The sequence below is a fragment of the Moschus berezovskii genome, chromosome 27 (genome assembly GCF_049115385.1).
Source record: "Moschus berezovskii isolate FMDL1 chromosome 27, NW_MosBer_1.0, whole genome shotgun sequence".
NCBI lineage: Eukaryota > Metazoa > Chordata > Mammalia > Artiodactyla > Moschidae > Moschus > Moschus berezovskii.
The window spans coordinates 23,704,681-23,731,777 of NC_142486.1; the positions used below are offsets into that span (position 1 = coordinate 23,704,681).

The window sequence follows — 27,097 nt, forward strand, 5'->3', positions numbered from 1 at the left end:
ACACAACACAAAAGAATCCTACACCCATACACAATAACAGTGAAATTACAGCAGTAACCAGTCAGAATAGGGCTGAAGACACGCTGTCACCTTCTGTTTTTTTTGCCATAAAACCACTTGCAAAGCTATGCTGATGGGCACTCAATACTCACAAAGGCCAACGGGCAGTCAATAAAAAAAACCTCCCCTCAGGCAATGTCCTAGGGCTAATCAGCCAAAGCGATTTTAAACCTGGGCAGACACTAAAAAAACTGATTGCAAAAGGCTAGTTTCAATCATATCGTTATAAATAAGTCTCATGAAAAGCTGTCAACACCATTAAGTATTAGATAGATGGAAATCAAAACTACCACCAGGTATCACCTTGCACACATCAAAATGGTCATTGTCAAAACCTCCACAGACAGTAAGTTGTGGAGGGGGTGTGGACCAAATGGAACCCTCCTCCCTCGCAGTTGATGTTGTAAATGGTAAGGGCCATGATGGAGGGCAGTATGCAGGTTCCTTAAACAATGTAACTGAGAATGATTTGGGAAGATTTCCTAAACCATATACCAAAAGCAACACAAATAATTAAAAGTGTCAAGTGTAGGCAGGGATCCTAGGAAACCTTGGAGGAATATATCACAAAGGACTGGAGTATCTCAGGTGGCATTCTATGTAAAGAACCTGTCTGACGATGCAGGAGACGTTAGAGGCACGGGTTCGATTCCTGGGTGGGGAAAATGCACTGGAGGAGGCCATGGCAACCCACTTCAGTATTCCTCCTGGAATACTATGGACAGAGGAGCCTGGCAGGCTACAGTCCATAGGGTCTAGGATTGAACAGAACTGAATGACTAGCACGCATGCATGCATATTGGAAGAATATGCTTTGTCTTAAATCTCATGAAGTAACTTTCATGCACCTCTAAGAATAACAAAAATAAATCAGAAATAAGAAAACATGACCTAATTACCCTTAAACATATTTGCACAGAAAAGGCAACCCTAAAAGTAAAAGACAACCCTCAGAATAGGAAAAATATTGGCAAAGACACACTCAAGGAATTTGTCTTCAAAATACACAAACAGCATGGGAAGCACCATATCAGAAATACAAACAACCTCCCCTTGTTCAAAAAAATATGTGGCCAGAATAGAAAATGACATCTCTTTGAGGAACAAATACAGGTTGCATTAGACATGTGGAAAATACTCAACATCCTTATGAATGGATACAAATGAACTTCTTTAGCGAAGAGAAACAGCCTCAGAGAATGCGAAGAAAAACCTATGCTTACCAAAAAAAGAAAGGTGGGTTGGAAGGCAAAATGAACTGGATCAGACTAACATGTGCTCACTAATATAAAAAAAAATCCCCAAAGACCACTATAAACACAAGAAACCCTTCTCAATCTTCCATAGCAACCATCTGGAAAAAGACGCTGCAGAAGAACGTATGTTTCTATATGTAAGTGAACCAAGTTGCTGGAGATGAAATATAAGAAAAAAGGCAAAAAACCACCCAAAAAACAACCCACACATAACAGCCCCCAAGCTTGTGATTAACCTGTACATCCCAGTTCCCATTATAGAACAAAAAAGGAAAAAAATGCAGAATTTCTTTCCCTCAGGCCACTCTGATGTGAGGGGTATCATATCCCTGGAGCCTGAGAGGAGGGGGCCCCAAGGCTGGAGTGTGGAATGCTGAGGGAGCCTGCAGCATGTGGATGGCAGTGTGACCCCAGATGGACCTGGAGTGGCTCGTGCTGTCTCCTTGAGCCCACCAAAGTCTGGATATTGGCTGGTCTTCCTTGAGGAAATCCAAGCGAACTGCACCCAAATGCAGAACCTCTGGTCTGCAAGAGATTTCAAAACACCCTGGGCTCCATGTGTCCCTTGGACTGAGGATTTCAACTCAGCTATGGATTATCGCACCTTTGGCAGTGTGGTTTTGCAGGAGTTAGGATGAGTCCCGGGACTCAAGGCTAAGGGGGAAGAAGTAATGAGACACAAGCCTTGGGTGTTTCTCCTGGTTCATTGACTCTAATTGGCAGTACTCGCAAAAGGCTCTGCTTGCCCAAGGACCCAGAGTCAGGCATGAAGACATGCTGGTGCCTTGTGGTCACGTCCTGTAACAAATGCTTTAAGATTCCTGCTCAAGGGCTCTTACCGGTCAAAAGGCCTCAGTTCAGTGCAGTTCAGTGGCTCAGTTGTGCCCGACTCTTTGCAACACCATGGACTGCAGCACACCAGGCTTCCCTGAGGTAGTCCATCACCAACTCCCAGAGCTTGCTCAAATTCATGTCCACTGAGTTGGTGATGCCATCCAACCATCTCATCTTCTGTCATCCACTTTTCCTCCTTCCTTCAATCTTTCCCAGCATCAGAGTCTTTTCCAAAGAGTCAGTTCTCTGCATTGGGTGGCCAGAGTATTGGAGGTTCAGCTTCAGCATCAGTCATGAATATTCTTTGGAAGGAATATTCAGGACTGATGTCCTACAGGATGGAAGGTTGGATCACCTTGCTGTCCAAGGCAAGAGTCTTCGCCAATACTACATTCAAAAGCATCAGTTCTTTGGCACTCAGCTTTCTTTATGGTCCAACTCTTAAATCCATACACAACTCCTGAAAAACCTTCCTGAAAATCTTTGATTAGATGGATCTTTGTCGGCAGAGATCTCGGCTTTTTAATATGCTGTCTAGGTTGGTCATAGCTTTTCTTCCAAGGAGCAAGCATCTTTTAATTTCATGGCTGCAATCACCGTATGCAGTGATTTTGGAGCCCAAGAAAATAAAGTCTGTCACTGTTCCCATTGTTTCCCCATTTCTTTTCCAAGAAGTGATGGGACTGGATGCTATGATCTTCATTTTTTAATACTGAACCTTAAGCCAGCTTTTTCTCTCTCCTCCTTCACTTCAACAAGAGGTTTTTTAGTTCCTCTTCACTGTCTGTCATAAGGGTGATGTTATCTGCATATATGAGGTATTGATATAATTTCTCACGGCAGTCTTAATTCCAGATGTGCTTCATCCACCCTGGCATTTCGCATGATGTATTCTGCATATAAATTAAATAGCCAAGGTGAGAATACACCACCTTGACATACTTCTTTCCCAGTTTGCAACCAGTCTGCTGTTCCATGTCCGGTTCTAACTGTTGCTTCGTGATCTGTATCCACATTTTTCAGGAGGCAGGTAAGGTGGCCAGGTATGCCCAAATCTTTAAGAATTTTATCTAGTCTTTTTGTGATCCAAACAAAGGCTTTAGCGTAGTTCGTGAGGCAGAAGCAAAGGTTTTTCAGGAGTTTCTCTTGGTTTTTCTCTGATCCAAGGGATGATGACAATTTGATCTCTGGTTCCTCTGCCTTTTCTAAGTCCACCTTGAACATCTGGGAGTTCTCAGTTCATGTACTGTTGAAGCCTAACTTGGAGAAATTTGAACATTACTTTGCTAGCCCGTGATATCAATGCAATTATTTTGGTGTTTGAATATTCTCTGGCCTTGCCCTTCTTTGGGAGTGGAATGAAACCTGATATTTTCCAGTCCTGTGGCCCCTGCTGAGTTTTCCAAATTTGCTGGCATATTGAGTGCAGCACTTTCACAGCATCATCTTTTAGGATTTCCAATAGCTCAATTGGAATTCCATCAATTACACTAACGTTCGTAGTGGTGCTTCCTAACTCCCCCTTGACTTCTTACTCCAGGATGTCTGGCTCTAGGTGAATGATCACACCAGTGTGGTTATCTGGGTCATTAAGATCTTTGTATAGTTCTGTGAATTCTTGCCACCTCTTCTTAACATCTTCTGCTTCTGTTAGGTCCATACTGTTTCTGTCCTTTATTGTACCCATCTTTGCATGGAAAGTTCCCTTGGTATCAAATGGCCTGTGTAGCTGTAAATGACACCTGCTCTCAAGTAATGTCCCTAGGACAATCATCCTAAAAGATTTCAAAGTGGGGCTCAATTTCAAGAAGTCAGTAATACTCACACTGTTTAAGGTCCAGAAGCACCTGAAAGATACTCCACATCACAAACTCCTAAAACAATGGCAATCAAAACCACCATGAGGAATCACCTCACATGGCTCAGAAAGACCCGCATCAAAAAGGTCTATTAAAAGGAAGTCCTGCAGAGGGCTTCAGGAAAAAGGAATCCTCCTTCTCTCCTTGTTGGGATATAGACAGGTATAGGAAGTACGGGAAGAGGCATGAGTTTCCTTAAAAAGACAAAAAAAAAAAAAACAAACTAAGCATATTGGAACCATGTGTTTGGCGATCCCACTCTCCCACTCCTGGGCTCAGATCCAGAGAAAATGTGAATTGAAATGACACATGCACCCCTGTTTTCAGGGCAGTGGCATTTACAAGAGCCAATACATTGGAATGAAATCAAATGTGTCAGGACAGAGAAATGAGGTCTAAGTAGCATACCTCTCCACTGCAGTCCTGCTATTATATAAAACAGAACAGAAGAGTGAAAGTGGCCACAGCATGGATGGACAGAGATTGGGATACTAAGGGAAGCGAGTCAGAGACAGAAACACAAGTATCACAAGTGGAATCTAAAATTTCATACAAAGAAGCTACTTTACACAAAGAAACAGACTCAGAAACTTAAACAGCTTCTGATTCTCAGAAAGGAAATATTAGGGTACAGGGAGCAATTAAGAGGTTGGAATAAACATCTACAGATGAATACATTTCAAATAGATAAGCTACAGAAACATACTGAAAACCACAGGAAAGTTAACTACATCTCGTAATCACTGTAAAGGAAAAAACCACCCCAAAACTAATGAAAGTCTGGGTGGAACTGAATCAAGTTCTTGTACACCAGACAAAAACACAACACAAAAGAATCCTACACCCATACAAAATAACAGTGAAATTACAGCAGTAACCAGTCAGAGTGGGGCTGAAGACATGCTGTCACCTTCTGGATTTCTTTTGTAAAACCACTTGAAAGCTGTGCTGATATGCATTCAATACTCACAAAGGCCAAGGGGCATCAGTGAGAAAAACCTACCGCCAGGCAATGTCCTAGGGCTGGTCAGCCAAATGATTTTAAACCCGTGCAGACCTTAAAGAAGCTGATTTCAAAAGGCTAGTTAAAATTACATATTTTAAATAAGTCTCATGAAAAGTTGTCAACACCACTAAGTATTAGACAAATGGCAATCAAGACTCCCACCAGTTAGCACCTCACACGTGTCAGAATGGTCACAGTGAACACCCGCACAGACAGTAAGTTGTGGAAGGGGTGTGGACAAAAGGGAACCCTCCTCCACCGCAGCTGAGGATGTAAATGGTAAGAGCCATGATGGAGGGCAGTGCAGAGGTTCCTTAAAAAATGTAAATGAGAATGATTTGTGAAGATTTGCTAACACCATATACCAAAAGCAGTTACAAATAATTAAAAGCGTCAAGTGTAGGCAGGGATCCTAGGAAACCTTGGAGGAAGATATTACAAAGGATGAAAGTTTCCCAGGTCTCATTCTGTGTAAAGAACCTGTCTGCTGATGATTCAGGAGCTGTAAGAGGCATGGGTTTGATTCCTGGGTGGGGAAGATGCACTGGAGGAGGGCATGGCAACCCACTTCAGTATTTTTCCCTGGAATACTATAGACAGCGAAGCCTGGCAAGTTACAACCCATAGGGTCCCATAGGATCGAACAGAACTGAATGACTAGCACTCATGCATGCATATTGGAAGAACATGCTTTGTCTCAAATCGCATTAAGCAACTTTTTCATGCACCTCTAAGAATAATGAAAATAAATCAGAAACAAGAAAACGTGACCTTATTACCCTTAAAGGCATTTGCACAGAAAAGGACACCCTAAAAGAAAGACAAAGACAACCCTCAGAATAGGAAAAATATAAGCAGGTGAAGACTCCCACAAGGGATTTGTCTCCAAAACACACAAACAGCACATGCAGCTACATTTTGGAAATACAAACAACCTCTCTTGGATCAAAACAAAGCAAAACAAAAAACAATGGGCCAGAGTAGAAAACAAGATTTCTTTGAGGAACAAATATAGATTGCATTAGACACATGGAATATATTCAGCATCCCTATGAACAGGTACAAATGAACTTGTTTAGCAAAGAGAAACAGCCTCAGAGAATGAGAAGAAAAACTTATGTTTACCAAAAAAAGAAAGGTGGGTGGCAGGGTGAAATGAACTGGTTCAGACTAACATATGCTCACTAGTATAAAAACAAAACAAAACAAAAAAACAGCAAAGAAACCCAGTATGTAACACAAGAAACCCTACTCAATACTCCATAGCAACCCATCTGGAAAAAGAAGACAAGAAGAATGTATGTTTCTATCTATATGTAAATCTTGTTGCTGTAGATGAAAAACAAGAAAAAAGGCAAAAAATCAACCAGTCATCATCAAAAAAAAAAAAAAAAAAACAAAAGAACACAATAAACCCAAGCTCACACGCTTGTGACTAACATGTAAAGCCCAGTTCCAATTATAGGACAAACAAGGAAAAAATTACAGAATTTCCTTCCCTCAGGCCACTCTGACGTGAGCGGTATCACATCCCTGGAGCCTGAGAGGCAGGGGCTCCAAGGCTGGAGTGTGGAATGCTGAGGGAGCCTGCAGCATGTAGATGGCAGTGTGACCCCAGATGGACCTGGAGTGGCTCGTGCTGTCTCCTTGAGCCCACCTAAGTCTGGATGTTGGCTGGCCTTCCTCGAGGAAATCCAAGTGAACTGCACCCAAATGCAGTGGAACCTCTGGTCTGCAAGAGATTTCAAAACACCCTGGGCTCCATGTGTCCCTTGGACTGAGGATTTCAACATGGCACCTTTCTTAGTATGTCCTCAGCTATGGATTATCGCACCTTTGGCAGTGTGGTTTTGCAGGAGTTAGGATGAGTCCCGGGACTCAAGGCTAAGGGGGAAGAGACACAAGGCTAAGGGGGAATGAGACACAAGCCTTGGGTGTTTCTCCTAGGTCATTGACTCTAATTGGCAGTACTCACAAAAGGCTCTGCTTGCCTAAGGACCCAGAGTCAGGCATGAAGACGTGCTGGTGCCTTGTAGTCACGTCCTGTAACAACAACTTTAAGATTCCTGCTCAAGGGGCAAAAGGCTTCAGTTCAGATCAGTTCAGTTGCTCAGTCTGTGCAACCCCATGGACTGCAACACACAAGTTTCCCTGAGTTGGTCCACCACTAACTCCCAGGGGTTGCTCAAACTCATGTCCATGTAGTCAGTGATACCATCCAACCATCTCATCCTCAGTTGTCCTCTTCCTCTTTCCTTCCATCTTTCCCAGCATCAAGGTCTTTTACAAGGAGTTAGTTCTCTGCATCAGGTGACCGGAGTATTGGAGCTTTAGCTTCAGCATCAGTCCTTCCAATAAATATTCAGGATTGATTTCATTTACGATTGACTGGTTGGATCTCTTTACTGTCCAAGGGACTCTCAAGAGTCTTCTCCAGCACTACAGCTCAAAAGCATCGATTCTTTCATGCTCAGCTTTCTTTATGGTCCAAATCTCACATCCATATAAGACTAATGGAAATACAATAGCTTTGATGAGATGGACCTTTGTTGTCAGGGTAACATCTCTGCTTTTTAATATTCTGTCTAGGGTCGATCATAGCTTTTCTTCCAAGGAGCAATCTTTTTTTAATTTCATGGTTACAATCACCATCTGCAGTGATTTTGGAGCCCAGAAAAATAAAGTCAGCCACTGTTTCCACCGTTTTCCCATCTATGTGCCATGAAGTGATGGGACCGGATGCCATGATCTTCATTTTTTGAATGTTGAGCTTTAAGCCAGCTTTTCCACTCTCCTCTTTCACTTTCAGCAAGAGGCTCTTTAGTTTCTCTTCTCTTTCTGCAGTAAGGGAGGTGTCATCTGCATATTTGAGGTTATTGATATTTTTCCCAGCAATCTTGATTCCAACTTGTGCTTCATCCACCCTGGCATTTTGCATGATGTATTCTGCACATAAGTTAAATAAGCAAGGTGAGAATACACAGCCTTGACATACTCCCTTCCCAGTTTACAACCAGTCCATTGTTCCATGTCCAGTTTTAACTGTTGCTTCTTTATCTGCATACATTTTACTCAGGAGGCAGGTAAGATGGTCTGGTATTCCCATTTCTTTAACAGTTTTCCACAGTTTGTTGTGATTCACACAGTCAAAGGCTTTCGTGTAGCCAACGAAGCAGTAGATGTTATCTGAAATTCTCTTGCTTTTTTGATGATCCAGCAGATGTTGGCAATTTGATCTGTGGTTCCTCTGCATTTTCTAAATGCAACTTGAACATCTGAAAGTTCTTGGTTCACATATTATTGAAGTCTAGCTTGGAGAATTTTGAGCATTTCTTTGCTAGCATGTGAAATGAGAGCAATTTTGTGGCAGTTTGAGCATTCTTTGGGATTGAAATGAAACCTGACCTTTTCTAGCCCTGTGGCCACTCCTGGGTTTTCTAAATTTTCTGGAATACTGAGTGCAGCACTTTTGCAGCCTCATCTTTTAGGATTTGAAATAGCTCAGCTGGAATTCCATTACCTCCCCTAGCTTTTTTCATGGTGATGCTTCCTAAGGCCCACTTGACTTTGCACTCCAAAATATCTGGCTCTAGGTGAGTGATTGGAGAAGGAAATGGCAACCCACTCCAGTGTTCTTGCCTGGAGAATCCCAGGGATAAGGGAGCCTGGTGGGCTTCCGTCTATGGGGTCACACAGAGTCAGACATGACTGAAGTGACTTAGCAGCAGCAGTAGCAGCAGCAGCAGGTGAGTGATTACACCATCATGGTTTTCTGAGTCATTAAGATCTTTTTTGTATAATTCTTCTGAGTGGACATCATTAGATGATCAATACTGAAATCAGGTTGATTATATTCTTTTGCAGAAGAAGATGAAGAAACTCTATATATTCAGTAAAACAAGACTGGGAGCTTACTATGGCTCAGATCATGAACTCTTTATTGCAAAATTAGAAGAAATTAGGGAAAACCACTAGGCCATTCAGATATGACCTAAGTCAAATCCTTTATGATTTTACAGTGGAATTGGCAAATAGATTTAAGGGATTAGATCTGATAGAGTGCCTGAAGTACTATGTTGAAGGTTCTAAATATTGTACAGAAGGTGGCGACCAAAACCATCCCCAAGAAAAAGAAATGCAAGAAGGCAAAATGGTTGTCTGAGGAGGTCTTACAAATAGCTGAGAAAGAAGAAATGTGAAAGGCAAAGGAGAAAGGGAAAATTATACCCAACTGAACGCAGAGCTCCAAAGTATAGCAGAGAGAGATAAGAAAGCTTTCTTAAGTGAAACCTCTATTTCCTGAAAGAAATAGAGGAAAACAGTAGAATGGGAAAGACTAAAGATCTCTTTAAGAAAATTAGAGATACCAAGGGAACACTTCATGAAAAAATGGGCACATTAATGACAGAAACGGTATGGACCTAACAAGCAGAAGAGATTAAGAAGAGGTGCCAACAATACACAGAAAAACAAACAAACAAAAAAATCTTAATTACTCAGATAGCCTTGATAGTGTGGTCACTCACCTAGATCCAGACATTCTGGAAGTCAAGTGGGCCTTAGGAAGGATTAGAAGGAACAAAGCTTGGGGAGGTGATGGAATTCCACCTGGAATACTTAAAATCCTAAAAGATGATGCTGTGAAACTGCTGCCCTCACTCTTTCAGCAAATTTGGAAAACTCACCAGTGGCCACAGGACTGGAAAAGGTCAGTTTTCATTCCAATCCCAAAGAAGGGCAATACTAAAGAACATTCAAACTATCACACAAGTACTCTCATTTCATATGCTAGCAAGGTAATGCTCAGAATCCTTCAAGCTAGGCTTCAAGAGTATGTGAACTGAGAACTTCCAGATGTACAAGCTGGAATTAGTTGTACCACTTCCAGATGTACAAGGTAGAAGAACCAGAGATCTAATTGCCAACATCTGTTGGACATAGAAAAAGCAAGAGAATTCCAGAAAAACATCTACTTCTGCTTCATTGACTATGCTAAAGACTTTGACTGTGTGGATCACAACAAACTTTGGAAAATTCTTAAAGAGATGTGAATACCGGACCACATACCTGCCTCCTGAGAAACCTATATGCAGATCAAGAAACAAAAGTTAGAAACAGACACAGAAAAATGGACTGGTTCAAAATTGGGAAAGGAGTATGACAAGGCTGTATATTGTCACCTTGCTTATTTAATTTATATGTAGTGTACATGATGTGAAATGCCAGGCTGGATGAATCACAAGCTGGAATCAAGATTGCTGGGAGAAATATCAATAACCTCAGATATGTAAATGATACCACCCTAATGGCAGAAAATGAAGGGGAACTAAAGAGTCTCTTGATGAAGGTGAAAGAAGAGAGGGTAAAAGCTGGCTTAAAATGAAACATTCAAAAAACTAATATCATAGCATCTGGTCCCAACACTTAATGGGAAATAAATGAGGAAAAAAATGGAGAGTGACAGACTTTTTGTTTCTTGGGCTCCATAATCACTGCATATAGTGACTGCAGCCATGAAATGAATAAACACTTTCTTTGTCACATTTGCTCTTTGAAAGCTATGACAAACCTAGACAGCAAATTAAAAAGCAGAGACATAACTTTGCCAACAAAGATCCAAATAGTCAAAGTTGTGGTTTTTCCAGGAGTCATGTATGGATGTGAGAGTTGGACCATAAAGAAGGCTGAGTGCTGAAGAATTGTTGCTTTCAAACTGTGGAGCTAGAGAAGAATCTTGAGAGTCCCTAGGACTACAGGAGATCAAACCAGTCAATGCTAAAGGAAATCAACCCTAAATATTCATTGGAAGGAATAATGCTGAAGCTGAAGCTCTAATACTTTGGCCACCTGATGTGAAGAGCCACCTCATGGAAAAGACCCTCATGCTGGGAAAGACTGAGGGCTGGAGGAGAAGAAGGCAGCAGAGGATAAGATGGTTGGATGGCATACTGACTAAATGGACATGAGTTGGAGTAGACTCTGGGAGATAGGCAAGGACAAAGAAGCCTGGCATGCTGCAGTCCATGGGATTGCAGAGAGTCAGATATAACTATCGACTGAACAACAACAACACACCTAAGAATACAGCTAATTATGGATGAGTTACAGCCCTTATTGTGTAATAAAACTCAAAAGGAATTTAAAATGCTCCTAGGTAATTATGCTAGACATGTAACGACTGAGAATGTAACAAGAAAAATACTTCCTCACTTTTAAATTCAGTGACCTGATGGAATAGTCTCATGTCTAATATCAGTTCAGTTCAGTCGCTCAGTTGTGTCCGACTCTCTGCGACCCCATGAATCATAGCACGCCAGGGCTTCCTGTCCATCACCAACTCCCGGAGTTCACTCAAACTCATGTCCATTGAGTCGGTGATGCCATCCAGCCATCTCATTCTCTGTCATCCCTGTCTCCTCCCACCCCCAATCCCTTCCAGCATCAGACTCTTTTCCAGTGAGTCAACTCGTCGCATGAGGTGGCCAAAGTATTGCAGTTTCAGCTTCAGCATCAGTCCTTCCAATGAACACCCAGGATTGATCTCCTTTAGAATGGACTGGTTGGATCTCCTTGTAGTCCAAGGGACTCTCAAGAGTCTTCTCCAGCACCACAGTTCAAAAGCATCAATTCTTTGGTGATCAGCTTTCTTCACAGTCCAACTCTCACATCCATACATGACCACGGGAAAAACCATAGCCTTGACTAGACAGACCTTGGTTGGCAAAGTAATGTCTCTGCTTTTTAATATGCTATCTAGGTTGGTCATAACTTTCCTTCCAAGGAGTAAGTGTCTTTTAATTTCCTGGCTGCAATCAGCATCTGCAGTGATTTTGGAGCCAAAGAAAATAAAGTCTGACACTGTTTCCCCATCTATTTCCCATGAAGTGATGGGGCCAGATGCCATGATCTTCGTTTTCTGAATGTTGAGCTTCAAGCCAACCTTTTCACTCTCCTCTTTCACTTTCACCAAGAGGCCTTTGAGTTCCTCTTCACTTTCTGCCATGTCTAATATACATATAGCCAATAAATACATAGACACAAAATATCAAATGAAGAAATACACTATGAGGAAATAAAATCATTGTGGTGCAGTGAGATGTGATTATATATGTAACTTGTCATTACTGGATGACATTTTCAATATAGTGGTGTTAATAAAGATATACAAAAAACAATTCTGATATTATATAAAGCCACATGCTCAGTACAAGGCCTATCTCCTTTCTTACAGCAAATGAAATGAGCCTTGAAAGTATAGGTGGTGAATGTAAAACATAGAAAAACATTTGAATATATCTGAATTAGAAAGTACACAAAAAAGAAAAATAAATTGTAAATGTATGAAAGCAAGCATCAATATTCATATATTAAAAAAACACCATTGTAAAAGTTTTTTTAATTAAAAGAGAACACCATCGTGCTGTTGCTTCTAAATCTGATGCATGGGTTCCTGGTGGTCAGGTGGTTGGTAAGCAGTAACTGGGCCAAGATGCTACAGAATTTTCTTGCTCTCCATCAGATTACTAATAGGACCATAAATACTGCTTCAAGCAGGCAGTTTGAAAATAAGGTTCCAAAGAAACGAAAACTGTTTCAGGAAGATAATGGAATTCCAGTGCATCTGAAGAGCGGGATAGCTGATGCCCTCCTATATAGAGCCACCATGATTCTTATAGTTGGTGGAATGGCATATGCCATATATGAGCTGGCTGTGGCTTCATTTCCCAAGAAGCAGGAGTGACTTCAGTTAATCCTCCCAGCAATTAGTTGGTTCAATTCCATTCATCTCTCTGTGGACCAGTAATCTGATACGTAACTGATTTCTTTGGAGATCAGTGTTTACTGACTTGTACTAACTGCCACCAATAAAGCAGTCTTTACCATAAAAAAAAAAACCCAACAAAGACAACTGATGCGTGAACTATGCTTACTGCAATCTTAACTGATTCTAATGTGGTCTTAACCTTTTATTTAACTATAATAACTGCAGTGAGGTCCTTTGAATGAGTCTTTAGTAAACTGAATCACTCAAAATTACTTAAAATCATCATAGATCATGACAAATTGTAAAACACAGGAAGTCTTTCAGCTGAAAAGGAGACAAGCTAACAAGTAAATTTTTAAAACATTTTTAATGACTTTACTTTTATTAAAGACTGTAAAGTAAAATTTATACTGCTTTGGGTATAAATCCTGGAGAAGGGAATGGCTACCCACTCCAGTATTCTGGCTGGAGAATTCCATGGACTGTACAGTCCATGGGGTTGCAAAGAGTCGGACATGACTGAGAAACTTTCACTTGGGTGTAAATGAAATATTTAAGCTTAAAATAATGTAAGTTTTATTATACTTACTTGTCAAGTTCTCCAGAATTTTCAGCTACTTCAACGCTGTTGGAAAACAGCCATTAAAAATTAGTGAACGAATATATGCACTGGCGTGCATTTTCACTTGTTACCTGGGGTTCTTTTCCCAACATAATTTGGAAAGTGGATAACCAGTTTATTTTCTTTGAAGATCTCTATATTGATTATTCAGTGTATCTGTTACTGAGTCTAAGCTCACTCTGCTCACCACACGACAGGCCAGTGAATCTGAGAGACGAGGGGTTGACTATAATTGGGAAGCCAGCTGACCGAGAAGATGGCAGGCTAGCACTCCAAAATAGCCTTTTTATCTGGTCTGGATGCCGGGTTTTTTATAGATCAGAGATATGGCGGGAGGTGAGGAATCAAAAAGGCCATTAATCTTGCAAACATCTCCTAGAATGGCAAGCCTCAGGCAGGGGATGTATTAGTTTCTTCCTGCCATCTACAGGTGAACAGAGTTCTGAACAAGGGCACTTTAGTTTAGCAGTCAGACAGAGTGGCAGGGTTCTCTGAGGCAGGCGGTTCTGTATGATTATAATAGCAAAAGCAATGAAAAGCAAGTCAAAGAAACAATTTCCAAAATGTAGGAAGAATTGGCTTCTTCTGTGCAACAATTCCCCACTGTCAAAATCCCTTCCACAATCTTGTGGGAAAAGGGGGTGATGATATTTCTGCTTAGTCAGATGGATCTTTCAGGGAGTATCTGCCCTCACTGCCAGTGTTTCAAATGTTAAGATTTGTCTTTTATTTATTTTTTTTTGGAAAGTGTTTATTTTACACTGGTTGACTTAGAAAAACTGAAATTCAGATACATGAGACAGCACCTCAGATTATGAAATTTAGCCCATTTCTATGTATGAAGTCGGAGAAGGCAATGGCAAGCCACTCCAGTACTATTGCCTAGAAAATCCCATGGATGGAGGAGCCTGGTGGGCTGCAGTCCGTGGGGTCGCTAAGGGTCGGACACGACTGAGCGACTTCACTTTCACTTTTCACTTTCACACATTGGAGAAGGAAATGGCAACCCACTCCAGTGTTCTTGCCTGGAGAATCCCAGGGACGGGGGAGCCTGGTGGGCTTCCGTCTATGGGGTCACACAGAGTCGGACACGACTGAAGTGACTTAGCAGCAGCAGCAGCAGCATGTATGAAGTGAAATTGAAAGTCACTCAGTTGTGTCTGACTCTTTGCGACCCCATGGACTATACAGTACATGGAATTTTCCAGCCCAGAATACTGGAGTGGATAGCTGTTCCCTTCTGCAGGGGATCTTCCCAATCCAGGGATTGAACCTAGGTCTCCCACATTGCAGCTGAGCCACCAGGGAATACATACATTCTATGTATTCAGTTCAGTTCAGTCGCTCAGTCGTGTCCGACTCTTTGCAACCCCATGAACCACAGCACGCCAACCTCCCCGTCCATCACCAACTCCCGGAGTTCACTCAAACTCAGGTCTATCGAGTCGGTGATGCCATCCAGCCATCTCATTCTCTGTCGTCCCCGTCTCCTCCTACCCCTAATCCCTCCTAGCATCAGACTCTTTTCCAGTGAGTCAACTTGTCGCTTGAGGTGGCCAAAGTATTGCAGTTTCAGCTTTAGCATCAGTCCTTCCAATGAACACCCAGGATTGATCTCTTTTAGAATGGACTAGTTGGATCTCCTTGCAGTCCAAGGGACTCTCAAGAGTCTTCTCCAGCACCACAGTTCAAAAGCATCAATTCTTCGGCGATCAGCTTTCTTCACAGTCCAACTCTCACATCCATACACGACCACGGGAAATACCACAGCCTTGACTAGACGGACCTTGGTTGGCAAAGTAATGTCTCTGCTTTTTAATATGATATCTAGGCTGGTCATAACTTTCCTTCCAAGGAGTAAGCGTCTTTTAATTTCATGGCTGCAATCAGCATCCACAGTGATTTTGGAGCCCCCCAAAATAAAGTCTGACACTGTTTCCACTGTTTCCCCATCTATTTCCCATGAAGTGATGGGACCAGATGCCATGATGTTCGTTTTCTGAATGTTGAGCTTCAAGCTAACCTTTTCACTCTCCTCTTTCACTTTCATCAAGAGGCCTTTGAGTTCCTCTTCACTTTCTGCCATAAGGGTGGTGTCATCTGCATATCCCAAAGAAAGGGAATGCCAAAGAATGCTCAAACTACTGCACAATTGCACACATCTCACACGCTAGTAAAGTCATGCTCAAAATTTTCCAAGCCAGGCTTCAGCAATATGTGAATCGTGAAATTCCAGATATTCAAGCAGGTTTTAGAAAAGGCAGAGGCACCAGAGGTTAAACTGCCAACATCCGCTGGATCATGGAGAAAGCAAGAGAGTTCCAGAAAAACATCTATTTCTGCTTCATTCTATGTATAGGGAGATGCAAAAGTCAGGGCTCATTAAAATTATTTCCTTGGCTTGTAACCCATCTGGGGCCTGCAATCCTGCCCTCTCAGAGTTTCCTCGGGGTTCACCATAGGGAGTGGCTGGAATGGTTGTAGTCTAATGATTGATAAGTGGCATGTATTCACCGTCCTTGGGGTTCACTGGCTCACATTGAAGGGCTGCAATTGCTGCTTCCATTCTTTAAGTTTCCCCTCTTGGTCATGAATGAGCATTATCTGGGAAACATTTCATGATCAACTTTTGTCCCACATTACTCATGTTCAGTCACAATTTCTTGATATGCCATTCCAGGTGTTAAGTTTTATATCAGACCCCATCAATAATTAAAAATTCTCTATATTCTAACTATAATCCAGGAGACATTCTCCCTTGTTGCTTCTTCTCATACCTAGAATCATAGTATTTTATACTATAAAATACAAACATTTTATATTACAAATGTGATTTTCTCAAAATGTTTAGCCATAGAAGTTTTGTTGGAGGCCTGATTACACATTGGTTACTGCAAGAGACAACAATCTTATAAAGTAAACTGGATATAAATAATGTAGACAAAGACACAGTGCAGTAGGGAGACACAAACCACAATTTGAAAAAAAAGAACAAATTTAAATGATGATTAGATGATTAGTATAACTAGTTGTAATCCAGTTGCAATAATCGAGTGACCAAAGGAGCCATAGCTGATTTAATGAGCTATCTGCAGTTTCATTGCACTGGCCATGCATACTTATGCATAGCCTAATCTTTGAGATGAGTGTGTGTTACTGGCAGAATTGACCAGGTAGAGAGAAAAAAGATGTATGTTCCAAAAGGTATAATATACCAAACCATTGGAAGTCATAATTAATTAGAGAAGCTTTTCTTTCACCTGGAAAACATAAATTTAAACCAGCAATCCTTGAAATCCATAAAAATTATAGTCATATTTACCAGTTTACTAAGGTTTTATAAAATAATCTTTTTTATAACAGCTTTATGAAATCATCAGGTTTCCCATTAGAATACTTCAGGTTTTTACTCAGTTCAGTGCTATATTTTGAAAGTCAGAAACTTGTAGAGTCTTTTTTATAAATATTGAAGATGAGACATTTTGCAAAGGCATTAGAGTAAAACCATAACTGACTATATTAACAAAAGGCTTAAAAGAAGGCAAATTTTAATCTGATTACTGCTGTGACATGTAACATTTTCAGATAACTAAAATTATGACTGATAATATTTTACCAAGACATATTAGCTGTGAAGAGATACCCCACATCCAAGGTAAGAGAAACCCAAGTAAGGCAGTAGGTGTTGCAAGAGGGCATCAGAGGGCAGACACACTGACCATAATCACAGAAAACTAGGCAATCTGATCACATGGACCACAGCCTTGTCTAACTCAATGAAACTAAGCCATGCCATGTGGGGCCACCCAAGACAGATGGGTCATGGTGGAGAGGTCTGACAGAATGTGGTCCACTGGAGAAGGGAATGGCAAACCACTTCAGTATACTTGCCTTGAGAACCCCATGAACAGTATAAAAAGGCAACATGATAGGATACTGAAAGAGGAACTCCCCAGGTTGGTAAGTGCCCAACATGCTACTGGAGATCACTGGAGAAATAACTCCAGAAAGAATGAAGGGATGGAGCCAAAGCAAAACCAATACCCAGTTGTGGATGGGACTGGTGACAGAAGCAAGGTCCGATGCTGTAAACAGCAATATTTCACAGGAACCTGGAAAGTTAGGTCCATGAATCAAGGCAAATTGGAAGTGGTCAAACAGGAAATGGCAAGAGTGAAAGTTAACATTCTAGGAATCAGCGAACTATAATGGACTGGAATGGGTGAATTTAACTCGGATGACCATTATATCTACTACTGTGGGCAGGAATCCCTTAGAAGAAATGGAGTAGCCATCATGGTCAACAAAAGAGTCTGAAATGCAGTACTTGGATGCAATCTCAAAAACAACAGAATGATCGCTCTCATTTCCAAGGCAAACCATTCAATATCACGGTAATCCAAGCCTATGCCCCACCAGTAATGCTGAAGAAACTGAAATTGAATGGTTCTATGAAGACCCACAAGACCTTTTAGAACTAACACCCAAAAAAGATGTCCTTTTCATTATAAGGGACTGGAATGAAAAAGTAGAAAGTCAAGAAACACCTGGGGTAACAGGCAAATTTGACCTTGAAGTACAGAATGAAGCAGGGCAAAGGCTAATAGAGTGTTGCCAAGAGAACGCACTGTTCATAGCAAACACCCTCTTCCAACAACACAAGAGAAGACTCTACACATGGACATCACCAGATGGTCAACACCAAAATTAGACTGATTATATTCTTTGAGGCCAAAGATGGAGAAGCTCTATACAGTCAGCAAAAACAAGACTGGGAGCTGACTGTGGCTCAGATCATGAACTCCTTATTGCCAAATTCAGACTTAAATTGAAGAAAGTAGGGAAAAACCACTAGACCATTCAGATATGACCTAAATCAAATCCCTTATGATTATACAGTGGAAGTGTGAAATAGATTTAAGGGACTAGATCTGATAGACAGAGTGCCTGATGAACTATGGACGGAGGTTCGTGACATTGTACAGGAGGCAGGGACCAAGACCATCCCTGTGGAAAAGAAATGCAAAAAAGCAGAATGGCTGTCTGAGGAGGCCTTACAAATAGCTGTGAAAAGAAGAGAAGTGAAAAGCAAAGGATAAGCATCTGAATGCAGAGTTCCAAAGAATAGCAAGGAGAGATAAGAAAGCCTTCCTAAGTGATCAATACAAAGAAATAGAGGAAAACAACAGAATAGGAAAAACAAGAGATCTCTTCAAGAAAATCAGAGATATCAAGGGAATATTTCATGCAAAGATGGGCTCGATAAAGGACAGAAATGGTATGGATCTAAGCGAAGCAGAAGATATTAAGAAGAGGTAGCAAGAATACACAGAAGAAGTGTACAAAAAAGATCTTCATGACCCAGATAATCATGATGGTTTGATCACTCCCCTAGAGCCAGACATTCTGGAATGTGAAGTCGAGTGGGCCTTAGAGAGCATCACTATGAACAAAGCTAGTGGAGGTGATGGAATTTCAGTTGAGCTATTTCAAATTCTGAAAGATGATGCTGTGAAAGTGCTGCCCTCAATATGCCAGCAAATTTGGAAAACTCAGCAGTGGCCACCAGACTGGAAAAGGTCAGTTTTCATTCCAATCCCAAAGAAGGGCAATGCCAAAGAATGCTCCAACTACTGCACAATTGCACTCATCTCACACACATGTAAAGTAATGTTCAAAATTCTCCAAGCCAGACTTCAGCAATACATGAACCATGAACTTCCAGACATTCAAGCTGGTTTTAGAAAAGGCAGAAGAACCAGAGATCAAATTGCCAACATCCGCTGGATCATGGAGAAAGCAAGAGAGTTCCAGAAAAACATATATTTCTGCTTTAATGACTATGCCAAAGCCTTTGACTGTGTGGATCACAATAAACTGTGGAAAATTCTAAAAGAGATGGGAATACCAGACCACCTGACCTGCCTCTTGAGAAACCTATATACGGGTCAGGAAGCACCAGTTAGAACTGGACATGGAACAATAGACTGGTTCCACATAGGAAAAGGAGTACGTCAAGGCTGTATATTGTCACCCTGCTTATTTAACTTACATGCAGAGTACATCATGAGAAATGCTGGGCTGGAAGAAGCACAAGCTGGAATTAAGATTGCCATGAGAAATACGAATAACCTCAGATATGCAGATGACACCACACTTATGGCAGAAAGTGAAGAGGAACTCAAAAGCCTCTTGATGAAAGTGAAAGAGGAGCGTGTAAAAGTTGGCTTGAAGCTCAACATTCAGAAAACTAAGATCATGGCATCTGGTCCCATCACATCATGAGAAATAGATGGGGAACCAGTGGAAACAATGTCAGACTTTATTTTTTTGGGCTCCAAAAAAATTATTATACTTAATATTGTTAGGGGAAGCACACTGATTAAAACTGCCCACCCTGTCCAGGCACTATAGTAACCAAGAGCATGAGTTGTTTTATGACAGGAGGTCCTGGTAAGGAACAGGGAACTAATAAGCCACCCTCAACCTGGAGAGTTCAGGAAAGGTCAAAAAGTGACACCATGTGTCCAACCACCTCCTAGAATCCTTTTTGCTGGCCTCCATCTTGGCTGAACAAGGCGTGCACCACCAGGAAGGACTCTGAGTCAGAAAGATTGGCTAAACATGACCCAGAAACTAATCCCATCACCATAAAACCAGAGACTGTGAGCCACATGGCAAAGCAATTCTCCTGGGTTCCCTTACCCTATGTCTCTCTGCTCTGGTGCCCTTTCCCAATAAAATCTCTTGCTTTGTCAGCATATGAGTCTCCTTGGACAATTCATTTCCGAGTGTTAGACAAGAGCCCACTTTCGGGCCCTGGAAGGGGTCCCCCTTCCTGCAGCAATATTATATTTAATATGTTGATAACTCAAGGTGTTTACATTATTATGTCAACAATCTTAAACATGAATGAGTGAGTGAGTGAAGTTGCTCAGTCGTGTCTGACCCTTTGAGACCCCATGGACTGTAGCCTACCAGGGTCTTCTGTCCATGGGATTTTCCAGGCAAGGGTACTGGAGTGGGTTGCCATTTCCTTCTCCAGAGGGTCTTTCTGACCCAGGGATTGAACCTGGGTCTCCCGTATTGCAGGCAGACTCTTTACCATCTGAGCCACGAGGGAAGCCTTGAGTGTATGTGGATAGGACATAATTCCTTACCGAGATTTTGACTACAGTAAGAACCACTGTGATCTAGGCAGAGCAAAACTGGAGATTACAGTCATGGACAAGAAGTCATGGTTTGGGCAAGAAGATTTAGGCCCGGGAGATGGAAAAGAGGCAGAAAACTCTACATCTTCCAGGAATTAAGTACTCATTTCAGTGCAAGGGAAGTGAAAAGTGAAAGTCACTTGATCATGTTTGACTCCTTGCAACTCTGTGGACTATACAATCCACGGAATTCTCCAGGCCAGAATACTGGCATATGTAGCCTTTCCCTTCTCCAGGGGATCTTCCCAACCCAGGGATCGAACCCAGGTCTCCCTCATTGCAGGCAGATTCTTTACCAGCTGAGCCACAAGGGAAGCTCAAGAATACTGGAATGGGTAGCCTATCCCTTCTCCAGCGGGCCTTCAAGACCCAGGAATCGAACCAACCGGTGTCTCCTACATTGCAGGCGGATTCTTTACCAACTGATTTATCAGGGAAAAGGGGAAATCCCTATCATATGTGGTTGCATTGCTAAAGGCCACATCACCACATTTGTTCCTCAGGTCTCTTCTTGGGACTGGCAGAGCACTAAGCAGGCAAAGCTCAGGGAGGGAGAAGAGAGTCATGAGGCTACAGATTCTCCAAAATACCTGAGACATTTGCATCGTTCAAAATCCTGAACCAAGCAATCAAGAGGGTCCCAGTTCAGACCACACGCTCATGCAGAGCACTTTGAACAGATCCAGGGTAGCCTCTCCTCCCCAGGGAAAACCACAGAAGAAGCAATGCATATATGTGTTGTACAGATAAGGAAATGGAGATTTGTAGCTGCATATAAAAAAAAAGTTCATGATTTCCCAATTATTTTGATAGCTTCTTCTTTTTTTCCCCAATATTTTTCTGGATTTTTGTTTGGGATACTTTCTACTAACTGTATTAAAGGTTACAAATTAAACCTTCTAGGAGTCCAACCTACTAAAGTTCTCTTTTGAGTTCTTCAGCTCAAATATAATTTAGGATATCTGCTCTCAAATGTTCAATTGATTTTTAATAAATTGATGCACTGTGGATGCTGATTGCAGCCATGAAATTAAAAGACACTTACTCCTTGGAAGGAAAGTTATGACCAGCCTAGATAGCATATTAAAAAGCAGAAACATTACTTTGCCAACCAAGGTCTGTCAAGTCAAGGCTATGGTTTTTCCCCTGGTCATGTATGGATGTGAGAGTTGGACTGTGAAGAAAGCTGATCACCGAAGAATTGATGCTTTTGAACTGTGGTGCTGGAGAAGACTCTTGAGAGTCCCTTGGACTGCAAGGAAATCCAACCAGTCCATTCTAAAGGAGATCAATCCTGGGTGTTCATTGGAAGGACTGATGCTGAAGCTGAAACTGCAATACTTTGGCCACCTCATGCGACGAGTTGACTCACTGGAAAAGAGTCTGATGCTAGGAGGGATTGGGGGTAGGAGGAGACAGGGATGACAGAGAATGAGCTGGTTGGATGGCATCACCGACTCAATGGACATGAGTTTGAGTGAACTCCGGGAGTTGGTGATGGACAGGGAGGCCTGGCATGCTGTGGTTCATGGGGTCGCAAAGAGTCGGACATGACTGAGTGACTGAACTGAACTGAACTGATATGAAAATTATTTTTTATTTCTAATAATTTCATTTTAAAAGTCTTTACATAGTTTGTTTTGAATTCCTTTTAATCTAACTCCGTGCTAATCTATGTGAGTCTTCCTTTTAAAAAATTTTCTTTTATTGATCATAGTTCCTGCACTTTGCACAGGATTGTATTTTTGATTGTGCATCAAACATTCTGTTATGCTAGTCACTAAAGGAAAAAGATCAAAGATACACAGGGTGGTTTGTGGCTGGGCAATTGACATGCATGTATACGACTAACTGTACCTCGTCTCCATTTTATCACTCTACCGCATCTCCCTCTCTCAACTTGATGTTCTGTGTAGATGCTGAAGTGTCAGATCATAATCAACACCCACACCTGCACTGTTAGGTGTCTCTTAAGGTGACTATATTGACAGTGTCTGTGTGTATCTTGTGATCTGTGTATTTGATATATTGCTTGGTAATGTGTGCACAGGTTTTTAGCTTTTTTATGATCAGAAGTAGATGATCATTTCAGGATGGGTGTATGTGCTGAGGGACTGGTGATGCAGAAAAGCACTGTAAACTTACTCAGCTTGTTCTAGAGAGTCGCAGTACCTGCATCCCTGCAAAAATGACACTGCTGTTTTCACCACTTTCCCATTCGAAACAGCAATTCTTAGTGTTATGTCTTCTTTGTCATGGAATAAAGCAATGCAATGCTTTATATTTTATAAAGTTACTTATATTTTAAATATTAGTCATATGCATATTGGATTGAGGCATTTTACTTTTATTTATGATGATACATGACTTAACACTAGCAGGGAGTCAATTTCCTGAGACAATGGTGCCTTACCAAGTCTTCCTTGAAACTTCACAGGAATGTTTATGTTCCAAAGGGACATTAAACTATTAACCTAAATTTCACCAAGATGATGGTGGGGAACAGAAACACAGTTGGCCTTCTGTGAATACGCAGTTTGTGAGAGAACTAAACCTTCCTGTGGGAAGCCACTGAAAATCTGAATCACAAGTGAACACACTATAATCTTGTCTGTCCTGAGTGATGCATGACTTAATGTCTTTGGAAGGGAAATTTCCCAATATAGAGTCAACCATCTTCCTCAAAAACTCGGGGAGCAGATCACAGGAGGGGGATTGTAAAAGGTGGACTCCTTCTCCAAGGTGGACCTTGGCTCAAGGCAAAGTTATAGTACCCACCTCCCATGAGACCTTGGGAAATTCACATCCCCTCTGGGTCTCCTAATCCACAAAATGGGTTATTGAGAGTGTTATGTAAATGCAACACTGTACTTAAATAATTTGGTCAATTTGCACATTATACTGCTGATTGTGAATCCACAATACATTTTATCTGATACTACTCAGTAATTTATTGGTGGTCCCAGCTCCTTAGGGTTGGAAGGAATTCTGGTTGACAGTAAAGTGAAAGTGAAGTCGCTCAGTCGTGTCCAACTCTTTGTGACCCCATGAACTGTGTAGCCCACCAGGCTGCTCTGTCCATGGAATTTTCCAGGCAAGAATACTGGATTGGGTTGCCATTTCCTTCTCCAGGGGATCTTCCCAACCCAGGGATTGAACCTGTGTCTGCCGCATTGCGGGCAGACGCTTTACCATCTGAGTCACCAGGGAAGCCCAGTTGACAGTAAGAGACAAGTATCTTTGAAGCCTGATAACCTCAGAAGGGATTCAATTCCATCTTTGCTAGTTCCAGGCTATGGATAGTGGGGCCAGAACATTGCCTGAAGTCAGGTTTTGAACAACGAAAGCCCAGTTGGTGCGGTGGAAAATGCAGCATAGGTATATGAGGGGTCAGGGTCAGCTCCCCACAAGCTAGACTCTAGGCTTTATTGCCAAAGGGAAGCTCTACTCCTGGAAGCTATTCCTTTGGAACCAGCAATCCCAAACAGAATGGAAGGTACAAATCTTTCCAAGTGTGATGATCCCTAGGAAGCTCGACTTCAGGAAAGATGCAGCATCAGAACTCCAGGAGCTGTGACGCCTAGGAATCTTGCCTTTTCTGCCGCCTCCACTCTGGATCTTTTCACAGAGTGGCTTCCACTCTGGCCCATCATTCCCCACCACATACACTGGACCGGCCCACTCCTTCCTTTCTGCTTCCTCTTGTCTCTGCTTCTTCACAGTTGCCCCCGCTGTCACTTTCTGTCCCTCCCTGGGACTTGACTCTTACCTCTCTCGGTCACTCTGTTTCTCTCCCTGCTTATCCCTTCCTCTGTCTCTCTCCGCAGGCCCTCAGGCACGCTGCTCCAGTCCATCCCTATCGAGGCCCAGAGGGCACCAATTCTCCCAGGCCTCCTGCCTTCATTGGCAAGATTTAGCCCAGGCTCTGCTCATTGTGGGCGAGACTCTGTTTTAGAGACTGCTTACACTGATATTATCTGCTGCCCTGGAGCTCCCAGCTATTCCTGGGCAGCCCAGTCATACCTTGGACCTGTTGGTGGCTCAGCCTTGACCCCAGAGCTGCTGGAGGACTGGACGCCTTTGCCACCTGGAAGGAGGGGGGACCCTGCAGGTTCCAAGGGTTACTGGGGCAGGACGGGTTGGATTGGGGGACTTGAGGGGAGATAAGATATTTCTACCCAAAACCTTCTTTTTGACATTGATGGGGGTCTCAACCATCACTGCACATTTCTCAATAAAGAGATTGTGGGAGGATTAAGGGAGCTCATGGGACTTACTAAGGAAACTTTTGCCATTACCCACCCCACTCAGAGCCACCTGGACTTGTGTTATTGGGGACAGCTGGCAGGGTGGGGGAAGAAGAGTACAAAGCCTGGATTAGTGCAGGACCCCAGCACTGGACTCCTTCAGCTACTCCTGGCACCTCCTCCACTCCTCACAATAAGAAATGGCCACTTCGTGGGGACAGATCCCTCTCTGATGACCAGACACCCCTGTGACTGACAGGATCCGTGTACTCAGGGAGTATGTAGACTGAATAAACACAGCCATCCTTAGGTCTAGACAGAGGATGTGTCCAGCACCCGGGAAGGATCTATTGGGCCCCCTTGCACTCAACACTACCTCACAGGATGACCCTGCTTCTGCCCCATCACTGTAGGTCCTGCCTGCTTGTGACCTGGGTGTAAATGAATCACACCCTGTGTACACAATGGGTGTGACTATTGTTCCTCCAGGAAGCGGACACTGACACAGAGAACTGAGGAAAGTTTATTAGGGCTGACAATGGAGAGACGGTAGTGGAAGGGGCAGGGAAACATGCGGGCCAGAATGTAGATCTGACACCTTCTCTAAATATACTATAGTCTGCTTGTCATGGCTCAAGATCCTCTTCAAATTTAAACTGGTTCTCCTGTAAGGGAAAGGCATTCTGATTTATTTCAATGTAATCTGATTTTTCCCTGTACGCATTTGTCTTCTCTAATACATCTATGATCTCGGATGAAAACTTTACTGTGTGGCTGCATCTATGACTCTATATGTAATGAAAACAATTCGTCAGATCTCTGAATGTACACACTCTTCTATTTTCTTTTTTTAACTAGTAGGACATGAATTTTTACAGGGGAAAGAGTGTCTTTGCCTTGTCTTTTAAAGCACAGATTGCTAAGCTCTAGGCCTCAGGGCTTATATCCTTAGGTTAATTTAATGTATTTTCCAGAGAATCTTTGATGATTCTGTGTGCAGACATTTTCTTTTAAACTACAAGAGCAGTGAGTGACAAACATGTCTCAGCCGGTCTGCAAAATTCTATATGTACTTGACCTCATCTTTTTCACGATGACATCAGAAATCAATATTATCCCTGTTTTAATGATAAAAAGCTCACACTCTGTCTAGGTCCCACAGAGTATTAGGGACTGAACAACAGGTATACAAGCAAAGAATCATGTATAATATACTGTGAGGAAAAATGTGGGAGATGCAAAGCTGACAGCCAGGGGTGGGGACTAGGGGAGGCAGGGATGTGGTGACAGGGGTCCTGCAGGAGTGGCCCTGGATCAACCTTGAATTTCCTGGGAAGAGCCTGCCTTATGCTGAAGGCCAAGGCAGCTATTCAGCTCATCTAGATCCTGACTGCTTTTCAAATCATTGGACCAAAAAAAAAAAAAAAGCTTCAGCCACACAAAATATTCTGAAAGAACCAAGTTAAACATCCCTGTTTCCCTGATATCCAGAGCCTTCTTTCACCCATAAGCGGAACTTTCAGAAATCCAACGAAAACAATACTCTTTATGAGTCATTATTATCTAAAGCCTTTATGGCAACAATGGCATCTCAAGGGGATAATGCATTGCCAGCACTGTGTCATTTCAACACACAGCAGCCCTGTGTGGACATCTTACTGCCTTCAGAGTTCCTGCCCAAACTGTTTGCCCTGCTGGGAATGGCCTTCCAGTTCCATCTGAGTGACACCACCTCACTTTTGACTTTTTCTTCTGAAACATCCTATGTATTCCTGTGTGACTCGCAGATCCCTCTTTTGCACTCTGGGGCCTTGAACTGGTGCTTCTGTGATGATGATCACAAGTTCTGGTCACTTATGTATCATTTATCTCTGTTTCTCTCAGGGAATACTTTACTCCTTGAAATTAGGGATGTATCTTATCTCTCACAGAACCCAACAAGTGGTTTCTGTATGAGGTGAATCTGCAAAACTGGTATTTCTCTCATTCTTTAAAAAGCCTCTTTTCTTTTCTGCAAGGAACACCTGATGCCCAGCTCAGTTTGGGTGACCAGTCCATCAATACATGTGAAGGCCAGCCCATCATATGCATGTCCTGAGAAACTTGAGGAATAAATGTTACAATGACCTCAGTCAGGTTTGTCTTTGCATTACAAAGCCATCAGTATGCATATCTGCATTGCTTCTGAAAACTCAAAAGAAAAATGGATGAACATGCTTCACAAGTTAGCATACTCT

General features: G+C 42.2%; 1 pseudogene; it reads left to right on the forward strand.

The window, feature by feature from the left end:
• The first annotated feature begins 12,504 nt into the window (after positions 1-12,504).
• LOC148773670 (cytochrome c oxidase subunit 7A2, mitochondrial pseudogene) lies at positions 12,505-12,889 on the forward strand (annotated as a pseudogene).
• Positions 12,890-27,097: the final 14,208 nt, after the last annotated feature.